Below are 18,283 nucleotides of genomic sequence, written 5' to 3'. Positions count from 1 at the left end.
TATAAAAAGCAACACAGGGTGCGAGGACAAAGAAAAGAAATTGAGGCACCGAAACTGGTCTCAGACTGTCTCTGTCACTGACCCTGTCTGCCTCTGGCAGTCTCTTTCAGTGACTGTCTCTGGCAGTCTCTTTCAGTGACTGTCTATCTCTGACAGACTCTCTCCATTGACTGTCTGTTTCGGGCACTCTCATTCCACTGAATGTCGCGCTCGGCCACTCTCATTCCAGTGACACGTGGTCGCACGTGGCATTTTGGTTGCATTCTAAAACACATTACAACAGCTGAGGAGAGATGATTTGCCTAATTACATTACTGTTAACATTTATGTTTTCCAACACAATTAAAACGCAATCAAAACTTGTGACAGCACCCTTAACATCATGTGTGACAGCAGCCTCATATATTGTCATCTCCCTGGGGTGTGCTTAAAAATGCAGGACACAGCCTCAAATCAAAAATTTACAGTAGTGGCCACTCCTGTATATAACCCCCTCACATTGCTTGTGTCCATGTGGGTTTGAGATATTTGCAACAAAAAGTCTCAAAAAGAAGCCAAAATTTGCGCCTGCCAGGATAGGCAAACTGAACATGTATCACAAGTAAAAAGACATGATCATACATAAGGCGCAAAAAAGACTTGCCAAATGTCTGAAAAATTCACCAAAGAAAGACAAAACTATGATACATGTCCCCAAAGTGTGCCTATTATGAACTGACCCTCATTCTCTGGGAATCCTCATTATGACATGGGCAGGATAGTTGCTAGTGAGTCAGGGTGTTGCTAGGGAACCACCCTTCAGGATGAATTACGTAAAAAATACATTCTTGGCATAGCTCACAAGACTGATCAGTATTCCTAGACAACATAAGAGCTAACTGGGTGATGGGGAGGTGAATCGCTGTGAAGCTACCGCCGTGAGTGTCGCATTTAAACTGCAAGGTAAACAGGTATGTTGGCCAGGAATACCGATCAGTCTTATGAGCTATGCCAAGAATGTATTTATTACTTATTTCATCCCAAGCGGTGGATCCCTAGCAACACACTGACACACTAGCAACTATCAAGCAACTATCCTGCCCATGTCATAGTGAGAGTTCCCAGAGAATAATGAGGATCAGTCCATAGTAGCCACACTTTGTGTATTTTATGATCACTGTATGCACTGTATAACACAATGTATCTCATACCTTTATTTCACAACTGTGTTTTATCCACATCTGAAATGAGTATTGGTAATTGATAGAGATGGGTGAATTGGTTGAAATTCGATTCGACCCGATTTGTAGAATTTTTTTTTTAAATTTGATTCGACCTGAATAGAATCATGATGAATCACATTAAGGGTTCATGCACACGTGGTATGCCCGCCGTGCGGGCATACTGCCATGTGCTGGAGAGGAGGAGGAGGTGACCCCTCCATAGAGAATAGCGGCACACGGCCGCACACACGCTGAAAGATAGAACATGCTCAATCTTTTTGCGGCCCGGATCGGTGCCACACAAATTTGCGGCCACATGTACGTCCCCACAGACGGCCATGTGAATGAGCCCTAAAAAAGAGGCACTTACAGTGGCCAACTTCACCAAATAAGTGAAGTTGGAACACAGCCTGACAAGGTAACATCTGTTGCAGCTTGAAAGGACTGAGCTGAGGGACAAGATCCCACTACAACATCAAAGAATACACACTTTTTACACTGACATCAGATGATTCCATAGATGATGACAGAACCTGTTCTGTGAAATGCTGATACATGTAGAACCCCCCCAAAAGAGTGGAGAGAGTGTCGGCAGTAATATTGCATTGACGTCACAGATCATTTTGCCCTTCTTTTCATCCGTCAGTGTCCGCTTTCAAACGGTCAATAATCCATCAGTATTGATTAAGCCAAAAACAAACAAGAGTGGATCCAGAACAGAGATCACCAGTAAATGCGATATTTGCATGTCCTCTGTGTTCTGTATCCACTCCTGCTTTTGGCTTTCAATCCTAAAGCTTTTCATTCCTTCTGACAGATGAAATGAAGGGGAAAATTAATCATAGTGGCAACATCATAGATTGATGGAGGGTGAAAACAGTATCATGGAAATCACAGGGTGTTCAGGGGAGACAGCGGTCAGTTGGCAGCAGCACAAGTAGGCCGCAGAGTGGCACATTGACAAATTATGGAGGTGGCAGCAACATCATAGGCCGCAGAGTGGAACAATGAATTTGAAGTTTGAAATGAATTGAAACTTTTAATTTAAATTTGAAGTTTAAATTACACATGCATCATCCATTACAATTTCCCTGAAAATATTATGTCTTTGCCAAAAAAGAACTTCAAAGTTTGCAGTGGAAGCAGCGGCAGCAGCAGCATGAGGTCAGAGAGTGGCACACTGAAAAATTCAGGAGGTGGAAGCAACATGGTAGGCCACAGAGTGGCACAATGATAGAGCGTGGAAGTGCCAGCATGAGGTCAGAGAGTGGTACAATGACAGAGTGTGGAGGTGCGTGACAATTCCAGTCCCTGGTAAAGATTATGGGAGGCAAATTAAGCAACTGGCAGCAGATGTGTGGCATCAGGTTGGTGGTAGCAGCAGCAGCAGCGGCATGATGTCAGAGAGTGGCACAATGAAAAATTCTTTAGGTGGCAGCAATATGGTAGGCCACAGTGTGGCACAAAGTTGGAGCGTGCAGGCAGCAGTGGCAGCTGCAGCAGAATGAGGTCATAGAGTGGCACAATGAAAAATTCGGGAGGTGGCAGCAACATGGTAGGCCACAGTGTGGCACAATGTTAGAGCATGGAGGCGGCAGTGACAGCAGCAGCAGCAATAGGTCAGAGAGTGGCACAATGAAAACTTAAGGAGGTGGCAGCAACATGGTAGGCCACAGAGTTGCACAATGATAGAGCATGGTGCTGCCAGCAGCAGCAGAAGTCGGAAAGTGGTACAATGACAGTGACGATGACAGTTTGGAGATGGGTGACAATTCCAGTCCCTTGTAAAGATGGTGAGAGGCAGATGGAGCATCAGGCGAGTGGCAGCATCAGAATAGTGGCACACATCCGCGCTGCTGTGCACCTTGGAAGAAACTGCTAAGCTCAAGGACTGGCCCACCTTCTGCTCCACATATTTGTGAAGGGCTGGTACTGCCTTTTTGGAAAAGAAATTTCGGCTTAGAACTTTCCACCTCAGCTCGGCACAAACCATTAGTTCTCTGAAGGGTGCAGATTCCAAGACTTGGAAAGGGAAGGACTGCGGTACCAACAACTTGGACAGGAGCATAATCAGCTTCAGCATCTTAGGTTGGCTGGATGCATACCGTTATCTCTTTATAATCGCCTCGCTCAATGTCTGCTGGCGCCATGCGTAGCGAGGATCAGGAGCATCTGGAGCTAGAGATGATGTCAAAGACAAACAGCTCTCTTCAGCCGAGGTGCTGGAGGCTTGACTGGCTATAAAGGCATGTGTGTCTCTAGGTGCTGCTGCTGTTGCTGTGCCGGCAGGATAGACCACATCTGAGACCTGTTTCTTCCAGGCAATTGAATGGTGACACTGCATGTGTTGACGCAGGGCTGTGGTGCCAATGTTAGCTCCCTGGCTGCACTTCACATTCTGCCCGCAGATTCAACTTATACACATGCTCGACTCCTCTGGTGTCTTAACAAAAAACTGCCACACCGCCGAGATGGTGATTTTACCGCCAACAATCTGCACTTAGTGACTACTACCGCCGCTGCCTCGCTGATCCCCTGTGCCACTGCTTACTTGGTCCTGCGAATCAGGATTTTACCCAGCGCCATTTGGCTCCCGTCCGCGCACTGCTGCCGCCCTCTGACTCACGGCCACAGTAGTGACTTGCTGCCTGCTCCAGTGCCTGGCTCGCAAGCTGACACTCTCTTCGCCGGATGATCATGAATGCCTTGCTACACCCGGCTCCCAAATGCGATCGGCTACATCATCATCAATTTGCTTTTCCCTGTCACTGCTACTCTTCTCCTCAACAGTGTCAGTATGCACAGTCTGCCTACTGCACGAAGCAGCGGATGTCTGCCCCACCTCTTCACTGTCAAGCAGCTGCTGACTGTCCTGAAACACTTTGTCCTCGCTATATAGTGGTGCTGAGCTCAGACCACCTAGTAGCTCTCTGGCTGAGGGAAATCAATAGGACAGATTCTGATTGAGGACAGGTGAGGGACACTGACTTGCTCCTGGGCCATGCCAACTGATTGTTGTATCTGATGAACCTACAAAATTTTGGCTGGGGTTGTCAGATGTTATATTTGAGGAATTGGATGACCTAGTGAACCAATAAACAACCTTTGGGTTGTCGAGCAACACACTGCCGCTAGATGACAACGGCAGTCCTGGCCTCACAGAGTCAGCCCTGCTGCGACATCCCCTTTCTGAGCTGCAACCTCTTCCTGCTCCAACTGCAACCTTTCTGTCTGACATAGTGGTTAATCAACTACATGGATTTGACACGTATTTCTTGCTCTCAACTTTAGCAACAAGAAAGTATGGATATTTGCGTTATACAGATACCCGACAATAGACACCCTGTAATTGGAGCGAAAATCACTCTATAAACTACGTGGATTTGACACATAATTCTTGCTCTCAACTTTAACAACAAGAAAGTATGGAAATTTGCGATATACAGATACCCCACAATGGACACCCTGTAATTGGAGTGAAAATCGTTCTTTAAACTACGTGGATTTGACATGTATTTCTTGCTCTCAACTTTAGCAACAAAAAAGTATGGGAATTTGTATTATATAGATACCCCACAACGGACAACCTGTAATTGGAGAGAAAATCACTCTATGAACTACGTGGATTTGACACATATTTCATGCTCTCAATTTAAGCAAAAAAAAGTATGCAAATTTACGTTATACAGATACCCCATAATGGACATCCTGTAACTGGAGTGAAAATCACTCTATAAACTACATGGATTTGACACATAATTTTTTCTCTCAACTTTAGCGACACAAAAGTATGGGAATTTGCGTTATACAGATACCCCACAACGAACACCCTGTAACTGGAGCGAAAATTGTTCTATAAACTTTGTGGATTTGACACGTATTTTTTGCTCTCAACATTAGCAACAAAAAAGTATGGAAATTTGCAGTATACATATACCCCACAACGAACACCGTGGGATTGGAGAAAAACTCCCTCTATAAACTACATAGATATGACGCATATTTCTTGCTCTTAACTTTAGCAACAAAAAATATGAAAATTTGCGTTATATGGATATCCCACAACGGACATCCTGTAATTGTAGTGAAAATCATTACATAAACTATGTGGATTTAAACTCGTATTTCTTGCTTTTAACTTTAGCGACAAAAAAGGATGGAAATTTGCATTATACAGATACCCTGTAATTGGAGCGAAAATCACTCTATAAACTACGTGGATTTGACACATAATTCTTGCTCTCAACTTTAACAACAAGAAAGTATGGAAATTTGCGTTATACAGATACCCCACCATGGACACCCTGTAATTGGAGGAAAAATCACTCTATAAACTACGTGGATTTGACACATAATTCTTGCTCTCAACTTTAGCAACAAAAAAGTATGGAAATTTGCAGTATACATATACCCCACAACGAACACCGTGGGATTGGAGCAAAAATCCCTCTATAAACTACATAGATATGACGCATATTTCTTGCTCTTAACTTTAGCAACAAAAAATATGAAAATTTGCATTATATGGATATCCCACAACGGACATCCTGTAATTGTAGTGAAAATCATTACATAAACTATGTGGATTTAAACTCGTATTTCTTGCTTTTAACTTTAGCGACAAAAAAGGATGGAAATTTGCATTATACAGATACCCTGTAATTGGAGCGAAAATCACTCTATAAACTACATGGATTTGACACATAATTCTTGCTCTCAACTTTAACAACAAGAAAGTATGGAAATTTGCGTTATACAGATACCCTACAACGGGCAACCTGTAATTGGAGTGAAAATCGTTCTATAAACTATGTGGGTTTGACACGTATTTCTTGCTCTCAACTTTAGCAACAGAAAAGTATGGGAATTTGGGTTATACAGATACCCCACAACGGACACCCTGTAATTGGAGCGAAAATCACTCTACAAACTATGTGGATTTGACACGGATTTCTTGCTCTCAACTTTAGCAACAAGAAAGTATTGGAATTGCGTTATACAGATACCCCACAACGGACACCCTGGAATTGGAGCGTAAATCCCTCTATAAACTATGTGGATTTGACATCTATTTTTTGCTCTCAACTTTAGCAACAAAAAAGTATTGGCATTTGTGTCATATAGATACCCCACAATGGACACCCTGTAATTGGAGCGAAAATCACTCTATAAACTACGTGGATTTGACTCGTATTTCTTGCTCTCAACTTTATCAACAAAAAACTATTGTAATTTGAGTTATACAGATGCCCCAAAACGCATACCCTGTAAGGCGAGCAGAAATCACTACAGCAGCTGTGTGGATATGACACAGATTTCTTCTTAGTCGCTTCAATAACAAAAAGTACTGCTATTTGGAGTATACAGATCAATCTAAATGCATACCCTGGGATTGGAGCAGAAATCGCTACAGCACAGTACAGTAAAAGCAGCTACAGGCTACAGACAGCACATGCAGTGTGAAATACAGAGATTTCAAATGGCTGACAGTTTTTATAGGGCTGTGTGACATCACATAAGCCTGCCGGTCGCTGATTGGCTTACATGTCTGCAGATGTTATTGAGGGTGTTCCTTTCTCTTTCCTTTCTCTGCCCCATGTAACATGTGCTTGCGCCTATTTAGCACAAGAGGAAAAAAAAACTTTGCTCCCATGAATCAGCGTAAACCTCGCCCATCTCTAGTAATTGATTATGTCACTTCCTTGGTGTATGTATGTATGTATGTATCTATCTATCTATCTATCTATCTATCTATCTATCTATCTATATATATATATATATATATATGTGTATATATATATATATATATATATCCCCACTTAAGAATTGTCATTATGCTTGGCAACATATTGTTCTTCAAATACTATCGCGGAGAACACCATTCTGCACGCATGTCTCCGGAACATCTGCGATCTGCTCCGGAGACACGCGTGCAGAACGGTGTTCTCCGCAATAGTATTTGAAGAACAATATGTGTAGAGAACAACTTGCAGATGTTGCCAAACTTGCAGATGTGGTCCCTACCTTGGTCTTTATAGCTGTTAGAATAATGATTCTGGAGTCATTGTAAAAATAAAATCTCATATTTTAATCAAATTTTTACTGTGTTTTAAACCATGTCTATGGTTCTGTGACGAGAAAAAAAAGTTATGTACTGTGTTAGCCTGTTGCTTTAGACAGGTCAAATAAAATAACCTTCTTGAGATTGTTTTATTTTTTAATGGCTAACTGAAATATAAGAAGTTACAAGCAAGTTTGGGCTTGATGAAGGGACCTTAGCAGTCCCGAAAGCTTGCTTGTAACATCTTACCTTTCCATAGCTAACTGAAATATATCACAATCTCAAGAAGGTTATTTGAACTATCAAAAATAACAGGCATAGTTACAGTTCTGTAAAACACAAAACCACACTTCTCATGGGATTGTAGTTTCGAAATTTGTGAGCATATAGCTTGTGTTTGAAAAAATTCCGTTTGGCGCCCTTTTATAGATTTTCAACTTTTTTATTGTTTATGATTAAAAAAACGAGTAAAAATAAACTATTGATAAAATCACAGTAATTCTATTGTTGTTTGGGAGATGCGTTTCGTACCCATACCGGTTACGTCATCAGTCCATGGACAACAATAGAATGTTACTGTGATTTTATTAATAGTTTATTTTTACTTGTTTTTTTAATCATAAACAATAGTAAAAAAAGTTGAAAATCCATAAACGGATGCCAAATGGAATTTTTTCAAACACAAGCTATATGCTCACAAATTCTGTTTGCAACATACCCACTGGTCAGGAGACTGTGGGTCCACCAAGGGCAGCCCTGTGGATTTAGTCTACAAAAGCACTACAAGTTGGTTGTGGCTTATGACACAACCTTTCAAGGTGAGCACCTAGTTGTATTTATCTACTGGATTGGCATTACTTGACCTGCTATACTATATTTGGGCTTTCCAACTTTTTTTCTATATCACAAATATTCAACAGTGTTTAGATTCGCCACCTGACCAGGACGTATGTCAGGATTGGTGTCCTAATAGCTATTCCAGTAAACTGCCTCCCATAGCAACTAGCTATGGCTATGATTGGCCAGTATTACCATGGCTAGCTGCTAGGCATGCTCATTTGCCAGATTGGTTGTTTGGCCACTATTACGTAATATGTCTGGGGCAGGTGGCTGAATAACAAGAAGGGGAACAGCAGGTCCACTCAACTCTAATCACTACTGTCCAATCAGAATTGTTATTTAGTGTGTAACAGAACCTTTGATATTCCTGCGGCTTATCATAGGATTTACATTATTCAATAGATGTGTCATACCTCTGCTATGGCGTCCATCAGTTGGATTTTAAGTTCATACTATGGGGCAGATTTACTTACCCGGTCCATTCGCGATCCAGTGGCGCGTTCTCTGTGGAGGATTCGGGTCTTCCGGTGATTCACTAAGGTAGTGCACCCGATGCCCACCAGGTTTCGCTGCTGCGCTGAAGTCTGTTGGAGTTCACCAAGCTACTCTGGGTGCAGGTAAGTGCGTGTCAAGCGACATTTTTTTTCCTTTAAAATACGGCGTTTTTTCTGAATCCGTCGGGTTTTCTTACGGCCATGCAGCCCAATTTCCGTTGCGTGCATACCGGCACCGATGCGTGCGCCAAAAACCCGGGGCAATTCAGGGAAAATCAGCACAAAACGGAAAAATTTGGGTAACCCGCCGGAAAAACGCAATTCAGGCCCTTAGTAAATGACCCCTTATGTGGTGAAAATATGCAGCATGATGCACTTATAAATATAACCCCTTAATGACCATGACTCTTTGTTATTTTGGGGTTACCATTTTGCTCCCAACCTTTCCATTTTTTGCTCCCAGGCTTTTTTTTCTGTGTAATAAATTGTACATCCTAGTTCTCATTATTTTTAATGCATGACATGTACTGGGAATAGGGAAAAAAATTCCAAAGGTGATGAAATTAATAGAAAAACGTGTTTCTTCCATTTACTTGTGGGCTCTGTTTTAACAGGTCAAAATACCTCTACTTTATTCTTTGGTTTGTTACAATCATGGGAAAACCAAATTTATAAAATGTTTTAGTAGATTTTAGTAGATTTAAAAAAAATGTAAACCTTGTTCACAAAACAAAATTCTAAATTTTACCATATTCTGACACTAAATAGTTCACGCTGCAGCGTACAGACCTCTGTAAGGTCTTTTGCAGTACAGGAAGACATTTTTATTGGTCCCATGTTGGGGACTGTAATACCTTTAGATCACTTTTTATTCCAATTTCCAAAACTGAAAAAATGGCTATTCAAACATTTGGGCTGTGTTTTCCATTACAGGGCTCACCTTCGGGAATAACCTTTTTTTTTTTTATTACAAGATTGGGACTTTTTGGATGTGGCAAAACCTAATGTGCTTTGGTTTTTTTTTTTTGTTCCTTTATTTTTGCACTTTTTATTTTTGAGTTTATTTTTGAGATGCCTTATAGCACCTTACTGACCTGGAAAAAATAATTTGCAGCGATAACAGACACTAAATATAATGGTTACTTTACCATATCAGCAACGCCAAATAACATAGAGACTAAAGCTTCAATATACAAAAATAAGAAAATATACCATAAGTTGATAGGATATTTGATTTTTATCTTTGATGAGGAGACATTTTAGGGGCTCGAAGGGCGGACTGCGAATTTAAAGTGGCCATGGAAAAAAACTGTAAAAGGGGCCCCATCCTGTGGGTGATGTCAAAACAAGTAGGCATGAACATGTGATGTGGGTGGAGTTACTAAACTCCACACAAACTGATGATCTAAATCAGGGCACACAACTTCTGGCCCTGATCTGCTGCCTGCAGCTTCTAAAGCAGCAACAGGGCCACAATTTTATTCTGTTTTTGCATGATTCAAGTCAAAAATGAAATAAAACATGTGTGCAGTAAGCACAGTGCTGCAGGACCTGTCCTGCTATCTCAAACATCATGTCCTCTCTCTTTTTGAAACTTAATCTTTCTGAACTTCTTGTCTTCCACTATCTACTAACCGACCCAACCATGATTTCTTCATCTTGGTCTGTGGGATCACTATAGCACCGAAACAGCAGGCCTGCTATATTGGGGTTGTGGTAGATTCTGACCTCTCCTTTTCACTATATATTCAATCTGGTGCTCGCTCTTTCCCGATGCATCTCAGAATCTGACTATTTCTGACAGTTGAAACTTCTAAAATGCTAATTTCTGCACTAATTCATTCTCGAATAGACTACTGTAACTCACTACTAAATAGTCTTCCACTCACTAAACGCTCTCCTCTACAATTGATTCTTAATGCAGAAGTCAGGCTTGTCTTTCAGACCAAACGCTACACGGATGCCTACAGTTTGTGCCAATCACTGCTCTGTCTCCTTCTGTAATTCACTTTCAAATCGTAACCCTCATCCACAAAGCTCTGAATAATGCTGTACCTCCCTATCTCTCTTCTCTCGTCTATCACCCTACCAGTGCTCTTCGATCTGCCAGTGATATTAGATTAATCTCTACCTTAAATCGAACCTCTCATGCATGTCTCAAGGACTTCTCCCGAGTTGCACCAGTTCTCTGGAATGCCCTTCCCTGGACTCTCAGACTAATACCCACCCTCCAAAGTTTCAAACGTGCTCTTAAAACCCATCTCTTTAGGCAAGCTTATCATACTCGATAACTGTCGATGATGTGTCAACTCTCCCTTTACTAATTCATCCTATGTTCTACCTCCCGTCTACTATCTGGCATACACCAGATATATACCAAATTCCAGGCTTCTCTACAGCCACTTTCACCTTGGACCTTGTAAATAAGATGGCAGCTGATGGGTGGTTAAAGCAGCAGAATTTTTATTTATTAAATTATTTTATATTATTCCCTTATAAAAAATGGCTGTACCAGTATACAATCTCGTTTAGCTCTTGTGTCAACCCCTTCATCCTCATAGAATTTAAGCTCTTGCAAGCTGGGCCCTTACTCCAATTGTTCCATATGACTGTTTGTACTCTATAATATAATATTATATTTGTATATGTCCCCTATGATTTGTAAAGTGCTACACAATTTGGTGGTGCTATAGAAATAAAGATTATTTTTATTACAGAGGAGAAGCTCAAGGACATGTGATGTCATCATCACATGACCCTCCAGCTTCTCCTTTGTACAACAACCTGGTGAGCAGGGATGCTCATAGTGAGGAGGGGGAACTAGAACTGGGAGCAGGAGGACGGGGGAAAACTTGACCTAGGGGCAGGTGGAAGGGGGGAACTAGACCTGGTTGAAGGAGGAAGGGGAGAACTAGACCTGGGGGCAGGAGGGGGACTAGACCTGGGGCAGGTGGGGACTAGACCTGGGGGCAGGAGGGTGGGCTATACCTGGGGGCATGAGGGGGTGGGACCAAATATGAGGGAGATTCCTTTTTAAGACCAGGGGAGGTTTTCTGTGTGAAAAGTAGGTATCATGCATTGCAGGAGGCTGCCTGATTGAGATGAGAGAGGAGACCGGGGGCTGTAGTAGTTGAATTCTTATACATAGGGGACAGTATTATAATAGTTATATTCTTTTCACCTCAGGCAGCAAAAAGGGAAGAATCGGACCTTTGCAGCAAATAATAAGTAAGAATAACTGGCTGGCTACAGGTAGGACACAGTACAGGAGTTTATCAGAGCTCTTGTTTGCAGCAATTGTTTCACAATTATGCGGCCCACGGTCCTAAAGCGGTTGTGCCCCCCTGGTCTGAATCAACATGCCTCCCTTGTTTAGGAGTAAAGCTTCTTTTTTAAAAGAATGCAACTTAATACTGCCTCATAAATACAAAAAAACTGCTACAATACAGTAACCAATAAACAAGAATGGAACTACTATAATACTGTAAGTAAAATATATTATAATACTGCATTTTATGTACAAGAATATAACTACTATAATAATGCATTTTAATACTGCCCCCTGTGTACAAGAATATAACTACTATAATACTGCTCCCTGTGTACAAGAATAGAATTATTATAATACTGCCCTCTATGTACAAGATTGTAACTACTATAATACTGCCCCCTGTGTATAAGAATACTGCCCCATGTGTACAAGAATATAACTACTATAATACTGCTCCTATGTACAAGAATATAACTACTAAAATACTGCTCCTACATACAAGAATATAACTACTATAATACTGCCCCCTGTGTACAAGAATATATAACTACTGTAATACTGCCCCTGTGTACAAGAATATAACTACTATAATACCACCTCCTGTGTACAAGAATATAACTACTATAATACTGCTTCTTGTGTACAAGAATATAACTATTATAATACTGCCCTCTATGTACAAGATTATAGCTACTATAATACTGCCCCCTGTGTATAAGAATACTGCCCCTTGTGTACAAGAATGCAACTACTATAGTACTGCTCCTATGTACAAGAATATAACTACTATAATACTGCTCCCTGTGTAAAAGATTATAACTACTATAATAGTGCCCCCTGTGTTCAAGAATATAACTACTATAATACTACCCCCTGTGTACAAGAATATAACCTCTACAATACTGCCTCCTGTGTACAAGAATATAATTACTATAATACCGTCCCTGTGTACAAGAATATAATTACTATAATACCGTCCCTGTGTACAACAATATAGCTACTATAATACTGCCCCCTATGTACAGGAATATAAGTACTATTACTACTATCATTATATCATATTACATCATTATATCACTGCCAGCCAGCACCCTCAGTATATAGCCATGCAGCCCCTCCCCCAGTATACAGAAGGCCCCCCCCAAGTATACAGCCAGCCCATGTAAATAGCCAGCAAGCCCACCTCAGTATATAGCCAGCCAGCTGTAGCAGGGTTTCTTGGGGTAGAGGGGGTTGTATGTAGCTCTATTACTGGGGAGGAGGCGGACGTGAGCAGGAGGACGTGTGTGTTTGATACACTCAGTGGTGGCCTCCACCAAATTTTACACCCAGGGGCCCCCACCAACCTTAATCCAGCCCTGCCACACCCATAGGATGTGGGACACTGCATAACTGAGAAAAGGGTGAACTTTTATCTAAGTTTTTTGAAAAAGTGATCCCTGCACGTTCCCTGAGGTGTGTTGTCCGACAAGGATGAGGTCTGCCGCGATTCAACAAGATTGTGCGCCCGAAATCCTCCATGTGTTGCTTCCCCTCTCAGGTCTGCCGGAGTTCACCTTCTTCTTCCTGGTGTATGTGAGTGCATGTCTTGAGACACAATTAGAATTTTAAATCCTGCGCTTAGTCTGAATCAGATGGGTTGTCCGATGGCCTCGTCCCCCCATTTGTGTCGCATAAAAGTCAGACGCCAAAATCCGATCGCTTGTGCCAAAAACACCTGTTGAATGTGGCGCAAAATGGAAATAGCCGGGAAACCCGATGGAAATGCGGGTCCATGGACCCTTAGTAAATGTGCCCCTTTGTGTCTAGGTTTGTTATAAAATTACTTTGGTAATGAGCACACTATTCTCTATGGCAGAAGTAGTGAACCTATGGCACTGGTGCCAGAGGTGGCACTTGGAGCCCTCTCTGTGGGCACCCAGGCCATCACCCAGCACAAAGGTCACCATTCAGGACTCCTCCTGCAGTCACAGGCAGCCCAGAACGTGTCCTGTTCAGCACTATTTTAAAGGGACTTGAAGAGTAAGGGAGGAGCAAGGAGGAGTGGACAGAGCTGGCTTATCATTGAAGCCCAGGGCCTGTGATTCATCCTGTTAAGGGGACCTTAGAGGGAAGCTACAATAATAATCTGAATTTCTCGATCTTTCTACTGTATTGGTGTCTTCAGGGCGCCAATACGTTCGAATCTGTGACACAGCAGGGAGCAATATGTTACATTAAATTGGCATTTGGCACTTTGTGAAAATATTTGGCTTTTGGTTGTAGTTTGGGCACTCAATCTCTAACAGGTCACCATCAATGCTCTATGGGGACATGGGTGAGCAAAAAAAATATCTCCTGATGACAAGTTGCCTTTAATTATTGTTAACTATTTGTTTTATTAAATTATTAATTGACAGTAAGATATAATATTATATTCCAATATAGCAACCTGTTTGTATGAATAGAATCATTCACTTTCATGAATAATGATTTTCCTTTTTATGATTAGGTCAATGATTCCTCTTAGCATACATGTGAATTGTGTTTTGCCACATGTTCAAAAGATCATTTCGTCTGCAGGTGAGTGGCTTAAATCTTAAGCGATTTATTAAGTCTATGAGTATGAAGTGCAATACCACCTAAGGCAGATACTTTCTGGCTTTTTAGAATGATCTATTGCAAGAGGCTCTACTATATTGAATACTTTGATTAAGATATATAAAATGTGTACTTATGCTTAAGTTTTTTTTTTTATTGCATATGTAATTAAGAGAGGAGCAATGCAGGTTAATTAATTTACTTTAACATTAATGCAAATTTTCATTTGTTAAATCTTTTGGCAAAAGCCTATTACAATAATGCAGAAAAGGTCCATAGAATGAAAGGCAATTGAAAAATAATTGGTTCATAGTTTAGTATTACCTGCAAATATTGAAACTTCACTCTGTGAACCCTCTATAAGGTCAATAATAAAAAATTATTAAAAAGAACTGGCCCCAATATTGACCCCTGTGGCACTCCACTGATAACCTCAACACAATCTGCCATGAATGTTGACCCTCTGTTTTCTATTACTAAACCAATTGCATAACTACATACACAGATTTGACCAAAGTCCCAGCAGTCTCATTTTATGTATCCATTTTTTATGTGGCATTGTATCAAATGCCTTGGAAAGTTCAGACCCTCCCCTGGGTCCAGTCTACAACTTACCTCCTTGTAGAAGCCAATCAGATTAGTCTGACAGGACCTATCTCTCATAAACCTGTGCTGTTTCTGTGTTATAAAGATACTCCAGGATAGCATCTCTAACAAACCCCTCACATATTTTACCTACAACAGAAGTTAAACTCACAGGTCTTTAGTTTCCAATATCGCTTTTTAATTCTTGTTTGTATATTGGCTCCACATTTGCTATGAGCCATTTAGAACAGTACCTGTCCTTAAAGCACATCTACCACCAGGATGAAGGATTGTAAACCAAGCATACTGACATACTGTATATAAATAGGCGAGGTACAGAAACGGAAGGCAGGTTCGTGGTCAGGGACAGGCAGGATGTGAATACAGGGTTCAGGGTCAGAGGCAGAGCAGAAGGTCAGGGCTGGCAGATGAGGAGCATAAACAGGAACAAAGGTCATGGAAAACAAGCTTTTTCTAAGGCTGTGAGGTAGGGTGTGCAGGGAGAGGCTGGGTTAAAAAGCATTCTGGGTAAGGCCAGCGCCAATTAATGGCGCACTAGACCCTTAAATCTTGTGAAGCCGGTGTGCGCGTGCCCTAGGTGACGGAATACAGCCTGAACCCATTCTAGTCAACCAAGAAGAACCGCTTACCTCTCACTGTCTTCATGTTAAGGATCTCTTTTACCTCATAGATGTCAGTGGAGTCAGCCTTTGGAGGAGGTACTTGCCGGGAAAAGCATTTCAGGATGACAGGCTTGAGCAGGGAGTTTGGGATGCGCATGATGGGAGGAAGGCGCAGGTTGTAGGACTCCGGATTGATGCAACTCAGCACCGCAAAGGGACCAAGGAAACAAGTACCAAGCATGTAGCCAGGGATCTTCAGCCGGACACACCTGGAGGACAACTAGACTGCGTTTTTTATCAGCCTGGAGCTTGGTTCGAGCAGAAGCCTGCAAGAAACAAAGGCGAGTCTGCTCCCAAATGGACTTCAGGTCCCGTACCACTTCCTCGACAGCAGGAACATCAAATGTTGCCGGCACAGCAAGGGCTTATCCAGACAGTGAAGGTTGCAAGCAATAATATTTTGGATGTACACATTAATGTGCTCATTGAAGATATTCTTGCCCACAACTTCCGTCAAGGAAATGTGGCTTAGGGAGAGAGTGTGATTATCCCTCCATTCTTCCCACCCAGGTTTCCACTGGTTGGGATCCAGTTGCACAGGCCAGCTCTGCCCCCGAATCCATGAACGATTCTCTTTATTCAAAGAACTGTTATATATTGCCTTTTTCCAAAAAAACTGTTCAGGATTTGGGGTGCAGTTTGGCTCCATTGTTTGCAAGTACACTGGATCCTTCCACTGAAGCCACATTCCTCTTTCCATTAAGGAGGAACTTAGTTGCTTGCCATAAAACCCATCTGGCCCATCCAGTAGTTGCATGGTACTGCGGTTGCAGGAACAAAGGAGGAAAGGGCATGTCCATCGTTCATCACAGGATTTCAAAAGTTGATTTTTTTTACTTATTATTTTGCCTCATGTGTGTAACTTTAGCTTTCTTTGTTCAAAAATGATAATAAAATTTTTGAACCATAAGTCTGTTTTTTTGGTGTGTCGTGTATATGCTCCATTAGATCTGGTGCAATGTCAAAAAGCAACCTGTTGGCTGCATCAATGTTGTGGAGTTTAGAGCACCAATGAAGACATTGCAAACAGTTGTTGGCTTGTAGAGCATAGCTCCCAAAGAGAAGGCCAGACACTGGAATCTGCTCTTCAGAATCCCTAAGGTTTGCTCAATGGCACTTCAGGTTCCACGATGGGCCTAGTTGAAGCTTTTCTCCTGAACGGTGCTGGGTCGCAAATACTGTAGGTTGTCATGAGCCATGGGGTCAGTTTGTGTCCATTGTCACCTTCAAAACAGTACAAAGACATTTATTAAAAATGTATGTCCAAACTGAAGCTTACCCTCCCATTTTAGGTACCTACAATATCCCTTGTTAGTTCTCCATCTGCTTGGTTTCTAACAGACCATAATGCTAGTTTTTGGCACCTCTGTTTCTGTGGGGTTTTTTTTGTTTTTTTTTTCCAAAATTAATTTTCCAAAGCTGTGAAGGATTGTTTTATATGAAACTGCTGAAATATGTTTTATTACATTTTTACATTTTGCTGAAATCTGTAAACATTTCTTTACACTAAAAAAATCAAGAATTAATCATCTTCACAGCTTTTGAAATCCATTTAAAATGTCATGCAGGATCTTACATCCACAGTGCTCAAAGATAATGCCATCATGGTTGACGGTCGCAGGGACGTTGATAGATCTGAACATCCTTTTGCTGGGTTAACTATATTCATCCACAGGAGGCCACACCAAAGCCACATGTATATCTGTGGCGGTTCAAGGGCCATAACTTTTTTGTTTGCTACCTTTAAATTTTTTGCAATGTTTCTTCCAGGACACATAGGGCTATTTTAAACATATTAAATGTTTAAAGTGAAAAAAAGGCTTTTGTAATTTATAGTATACATTTTTTTAATTTTCAAATTAATTATTAATGAATTCCCTATTAACTTTTATTCATTTTTATATATAATATTTATAGTCTCGGGTAAACAGGGCAACAATGGTGATGTTTTTTGTAATGTAGTGGAGGACTTTTTTTTTTATTATATTGGGAAATGTGAATGTATTGTTATGAATATTTTTGTGTATATGATTTTACTTTATACAGGCGTTCCCCGACTTAAGAAGACCCAATTTACAGACGACCATGAACAGACCTCTGGATGTTGGTAATTTCCTGTACTTCAGCCCTAGGCTACAATGATCAGCTGTAACAGTTATCAAAGGTGCCTGTAATTAAGCTTTATTGTTGCTCATGGTTCTTATGACAACCCAAGATTTTTAAAATCCAGTTGTCATTGAGACCAAAAGAATTTGGTCTCTGAGGTATCTGCAATCTTTATCTGCACTGCAACTCTGAGAGTCAGAATCTGAAAAAAAATATGTGAAAAATTGATTTTATTGCATAGAAAAAGTATTTGATCACCTACCAACCAGCAATAATTCTGTCTCTTTAAGACTTTGCTCTCATTACCTGTATTTATTATGCATGCTTGTACATGGGCTACAAGACAGTAGGCAACACGATTTGTAAGAAGGCAACAAAACTTGCCACAGTTTTTAGTAAATGAAAGAAACACAACTTTTACTGGGGCTCGGGTTTCATGCAAGATCTTGTGGGGGTAAGGA

The 18,283-nt window shown here is 41.1% G+C and overlaps 1 long non-coding RNA gene across 1 annotated transcript; it reads left to right on the top strand.

The window, feature by feature from the left end:
* The first annotated feature begins 865 nt into the window (after positions 1-865).
* LOC140068949 (uncharacterized) lies at positions 866-16,522 on the top strand. The gene is made up of 3 exons (XR_011848650.1): positions 866-950; positions 14,360-14,430; positions 15,725-16,522. It is a non-coding gene; the product is annotated as an uncharacterized lncRNA (long non-coding RNA).
* Positions 16,523-18,283: the final 1,761 nt, after the last annotated feature.

Source organism: Engystomops pustulosus, chromosome 7 (assembly GCF_040894005.1).
Source record: "Engystomops pustulosus chromosome 7, aEngPut4.maternal, whole genome shotgun sequence".
Lineage (NCBI taxonomy): Eukaryota > Metazoa > Chordata > Amphibia > Anura > Leptodactylidae > Engystomops > Engystomops pustulosus.
The sequence above is the reverse complement of the archived record's forward strand: the minus strand, read 5'-3'. Positions and strand labels throughout refer to the sequence as shown.